This window comes from Camelus dromedarius, chromosome 30 (genome assembly GCF_036321535.1).
Source record: "Camelus dromedarius isolate mCamDro1 chromosome 30, mCamDro1.pat, whole genome shotgun sequence".
Lineage (NCBI taxonomy): Eukaryota > Metazoa > Chordata > Mammalia > Artiodactyla > Camelidae > Camelus > Camelus dromedarius.
In genome coordinates, this window is record NC_087465.1 from 436,642 (window position 1) to 442,360 (window position 5,719).

The window sequence follows — 5,719 nt, forward strand, 5'->3', positions numbered from 1 at the left end:
ACAGTGAGTTCTTTTACAACACTGACCACTGAGGTGATCATTTGAGAACCTGAAAGGAGGCAAACTGTTGCTGCAGGCAACTGTCTCATTCTAGCTGCCAGCAGAGTAGCTTCTTGCTTGCGTGAGGTGGGCAATTACAATCCACTGGTGGGACGCTGCACTGGCCCAGGCTCACCAATCCCCAACTCACCCCCAGCGTGCGTGGCGGGGCGGGCCTGAGGTCTTCATGGTTGGATTCCGGGCACCACTTGGCAGGCGCACCGCGGCAGTGAGGCTGTGTCCTCAGCGCGTCACGTCAGGGGGTCAGTGAACCTGACCATTACCAGTGAGGTTGACTCGATCACCTGAGTCTCTTCCTTGTAAATGACTAGTTTTCTCCAAAATTATAAATGCCTTGCGGGGAGAAAATCTGGGGCTGTGTAACTTGTTTCTCGTCAGGCTTTGAGAGTTAGCTGCACATACGATCCCCTTTGCCCTCGAATGCTGGGACTGATCTTTTTAAAACAAATGAAATCACATTATTCCAATTTGGCAATGCCTACAATCTGACATTACATCCCTCATTTCTGAAAACCTTTAAAGGTTACCTAATCTAATTAGAATAAAATGGAAATGCCTTGTCATTCATAACCAGAACACCATGGGATCTGACCCACCTGCTTCTGGAACCCCATGACTAATCAGAACCTTCCAGTCACCCTGGATTTCCTTCAGTGGCCAAACTGGCCCATCTTCAAGGCCCAGGACAGACACCACAACCTTCCCGTCCAGAGGCCCACTTCTGCCTGCCCCAGGCTCCTGCCCTCAGCTGCCGACGCTGTCCAGGCTCCCTCCAGGTTTCACACGTCTGCCCCATGATCTGAGCAGCAGTCCTTTCCCGAGACGGCCTGGTTCTAACTGCCAGCACTGAAGAACAGGGCGGCCAGACATCTCTGTCAGTCTTCACCTCGTTACACCTTTTTCTTTTTAGCACTTACCATGGTTGGAAATTATCTCGTATATCTATTTATTTAAGAGTTTACTGTTTGTCTGCTTCCATTAGCATGTAAGCTCCATGAAGGCAGAGACTTTTTCCAAGGCAGCTACAAATTGTCCAGATAAAAAGCAACTTACAAAACCTTGTGGGCCCCACGTTCACTGCAGCTCTGTTCACAACAGCCAAGACACAGAAACAGCCTGCATGCCCGTCGATAGGTGAGTGGACAAAGAAGCTATGATGTATACACACAATGGAGTATTAGTCATCCGTGAAAAAGAAAACCCTGCCATTTGTGACAACATGGAAGGACCTAGAGGGTTTTGTGCTCAGTGAAGTAAGTCAGAGAGAGAGATACTGTTTGATCTCACTTGTATGTGGAATCTAAAAACAAAATTTAAAACCTCACAGGTGTTTGCCCTTCACTCTTTCATCTCACTACTCCCTATCACAGCAAACGGAAAGTTACAAACTTTAAAATCTGCTTCTATTTCTTTCCAGCTTTATCAGCTTCTGGCAGAGACCGGGTGAGGGATCCCTGTTTTATGTGACACTTGCGTCGCCCAGACAAGGCACCACGCTCTCCCCGCAGCAGTGCTGTTCCCTTGTCACAGACGAGTCCCCAGTCCCCACACGACTCCAGCTATCCCCCCACACACACCCGTTGAAGGGGAGTCGCTGAGAACAGCCTCTTCTTTGCAGAGTCTCCTTGCACTGAGGACTGAAGTGAAGGGACGATTTCTAAAGAGAAGGTTGCCTGCAGGGAAGGCCCAGTCTTCCACAGGACCACCTGAGTGCAGTTACATAGGACGGGCCTGATTTGCCTCAAAAGAACAGCGTCAGCCTTCCGACTCAAGTATCTGATTAAGTGAAACCTGCAGCTCATAAAATTCAAGTCTCCATTTCACCTTCTGCTGCTCAGATGCCCATAGCTTCTGGCACAGTCTCCCTGCTCTTCAATGGGATTCCAAAGGCAAAGTGTGTGATCCGATGGCTTTTAGGACTGTGAAACCTAAATGCACAATCTCACAACAATGCAAAGTCCTTACTTAGCTGGAAAATTGTAACAGTTGATAAAAAATGTTAGTCAATTTGAAAACTGCATGGAGCATCTGTAGTAGCAGTTTCTGTAAGCTATCTGCTGTGATTATTTCAAACAGGTCTGCAGTACAAGGTCCCTGAGGACTGGATCTATTTCTACATTATCAGACCCATTAACACTCAAGTAACCAGAGGGCCAAACTCAAGCTCAGTGAAGTGTATTTTAAGTGTACGAAACTTTTCCTCTGAGCCGTGGTGCTCTGGAGGAGGCTAGAGCACTAGAGAATCAATAATTAATTGGCAAAATGCTCCTCCTCCTCTTCAGGCATTATTACAGCAAAACAACACCAGACTCAAGAATAAAGTTTAATGACTGCTTCTTTCAAGACTCTTGCAAATTAAGAAAGGATACAGTAAATGCAGGCAAAGAAGTGAAATTATGGACAATCACAGAGGCTTCAGAACCAGGTATAGCACATCCTTGGTCACGTACTCAGTAAATGTCTACAAACACTTACAACAATGCACCTTGTGCCCCAGTTGCCTCTACCATCCTGGAACCTGAACTTGCCGAATCATCCCTGCCTGCAGTTTAATACTGAAGTGTGCTGCAAAACGCAGAATAGCTGGAAGGTCATATACATCCAACCACTGTCACATGTGAAATTTTGCTCAGAATTAATATTTAAATGAGATGAGGCTTCAGAAGAAAAGATGCCAGCTTGGCAAACTTCCAGGCATGTGAAACTTTGCTCACTTATCCTCAATATCAGATTGCCAGACTATAGGTAATCCTACATAAACTCTACTTCTCATGAAGAACAATAGTTCCATGAAATAGGCTTTGAATGTGGAGTTCCAGGTGCTTTCCAAACTGTTGATTTTACATACTAATGATTCTAGAACAATGCTGCTGTCATGTTAAGCTACTCTGTTACCTAACCAGCAGCTGTTATGAAAGAAAATTGAACTTTATCCACCAAGGGAAGACTGATTCATGTTGCTGGTAAGTATGTTTCTCTAAAATGGTAATATTTTGTCTTTCCCTTTTGTGCCCTCTGCATGTTAATAATATATACGAAGGTTGCTCCGACATACCAACTTTTTTATTGAAGCAGTTGATTTACATTATATAAGTTACAGGTATGTAAGTCACAATTTTTAGAGGTTACACTCCATTTAGTTACTATAAAACATTGGCTGTTATTTCCTGTGCTGCACAGTACATCCTTGTAGTTTGTCTTCCACATAGCAGTTTCTCTCTCTCAGTCCCTTGCCCTGTATCGCCCCCCCTTCCCTCTCCCCACAGGTACCAGTTGCGCTCTGCATCTGTGGGTCTGCTACTTTCTGTTTTATTCACTAGTTTGTTTTATTTCTTAGAGTGCCCATATAAGTGATATCAAACAGTATTTGCCTTTCTCTGTCTGACTTATTTCACCGAGCATAATACCCTCCAAGTTCATCCATGCTGTTGCAAATGGCAAAATTTCATTCTTTTTTATGGCTGAGTAGTATTTCATTTAATATATATACAACTTCTTGTCAACTATACAGTGAAAAAAGAAACTCCCTGCTGTTACTGTACATTAGCTAATCTTACAAACATTGAGTAAACATTATCAAACATCAAAAACTCTTCAATGAGTCTCAAGTGTAGACTGAACAACACACTTCTAAATAACACCCACGGCAAAGATGAAATCTCAAGAGAAATTTACAAAGCTTAAAAAAAAAAAACCAAAGTTATAGTTGATTTACATTGTATTAGTTTCAGGTGTATTTGTAGTGATTTGCAATCTGTAAAGGTCAAGCTCCATTTAAAGTTATTATAAAATACTGGCTATGTTCCCTGTGCTGCACAATATATCCCTGTAGCTTATCTACTTTATACATAGTAGTTTGTACCTCTTACTCCCCTACCCCTGTGCTGCCCTTCCCCCTTCCCTCTCCCGACTGGTAACCACTACTTTGTTCTCTGTATCTGTGAGTCCGCTTCTCTTCTGTTACATTCATTAGTTTCATTTCTTAGATTCCACATATAAGTGAAAATATAAGAGTATGTATTCTGTCTCACTTCACTGAGCATAATAGGTCCATCCATGTTGCTGCAAATGGCATTATTTCATTCTTGTTATGGCTGAGTAACATTCCATTGTGTATATACCACATCTTTATCTATTCATCTGTTGAAGGACACTTAGTTTGCTTCCATGTCTTGGCTATTGTAAGAGAGTATTAGTTTCCTATTGCTGCATCCAAATTAGCCCAAAATGTAGTGGCTTAAAACAGCAAACACTTGTGATCTCATTTTCCGTGAGTCAGGAATCTGGGTAAGCATTAGCTGGGTTCCTCCGCCGCAAGGTCTCTAGCAGAGTTGCAATTAGGGTGTTGGCCAGGACTGCAGAGTCATAGGAAAGCTTGACTGGGGAGGAGCTGCTTTCACGTTCACCCCCACGTTTGTTGACAGGATTCAGCTCTTCATGAACCAGGGCCTCACCTTCTCAAGGTTAGTGGCCAGAGGATGACCTCAGCTCCTGCCACGTGGGTTTCTGTGTAAGGCAGTTGTCAGGATAGCAGCTGGCTTCCTCAGATGGAGTAAGAACAATGTGGATGGAATCTAATTTTTTAAAAACATAATCTCAGAAGCTCTATGCCTGCACTTCGGTCTTATTTCATTCATTTTATTCATTGGACGTTGGTCAGTAAGCCCAGCCCACACAAAAGGCAAGAGGCTTTAATAAAAAAGGCATGAACGCCAGGAAGGGATCACTGGGAGCCATCTTCGAGGCTCCCTACCACGAAAAGGAAACGAAAGCCGTGTAGCAGTGTCACTTCATATTAGGGGGCGTGGCTGGGACCCAATGGGAGGACAAGGCAGCGGACCTCCAAGCTCAGAAATTAAGAAAGGCTCTCTTTTCCCAAACCTCAGCCGCGTGTGAGACACGGCGTAAACAGGGGTGCAGGGCGGAAAGAAGGAAGGGTCCCCACCCAGCAGAAACTGCCCCTCGGTGTGCGTGACAAGGGCTCAGACCGTGAGCGCCGGGGGCGGCCGGACAGGGGGGTTAGGGGGGCCAGGATGCGGCGGGCGGAGCTCGGTCAGCGCCCGCTCCCTCGGGACTGCGGGTCCCCGCGCCCCACCCCTGGGGCCGCAGTCCCGGGTGTCGCCCGGCTATCAGGGCGTCCCCGCCGGCAAGGCTACCCGCGCGGGGAGCTTCCCCCGGGGCGCAGGGATGCTCCCTCATTACTAGGAAATTCTTACACTTTTTGAAAGAACTTTCTAGACTTAGACCGAGGTTCTAATCATGTTCCAATGTCACGCTGAAAAGAAAACACGCACTAGCTGGCGTAACCCTAGGGGCCCTTTACGCTTTCCGCGAACTCCTGGCTCCGATCCACACAGAGCGCGCCCCGCCCCCCCAGCTCCACACACACACGCGCGCCACCTCTGCGCCCGGGGAGGCCCGCGCGGCGTCCGCGCACCTGCCCGGACGCACGCCTATGACGTCACGCCGGCGCGGGCTCTCCCAGGCAGCTGCCCCTCACGCAGCATTTCCGCCTCGCGCGTTAGCCCTCCGCTCCGGTGTGTGGCTCAAGTCAGCTCCCCCGAGCTCTTCCTTCAACCTCTTACTCTGCACTAGCGGCTGCGTCTCGGGAAGCCGGAAGCCGCCAGGCGAGTCTGCGGCGACGCGCCGGAAGCCGCCG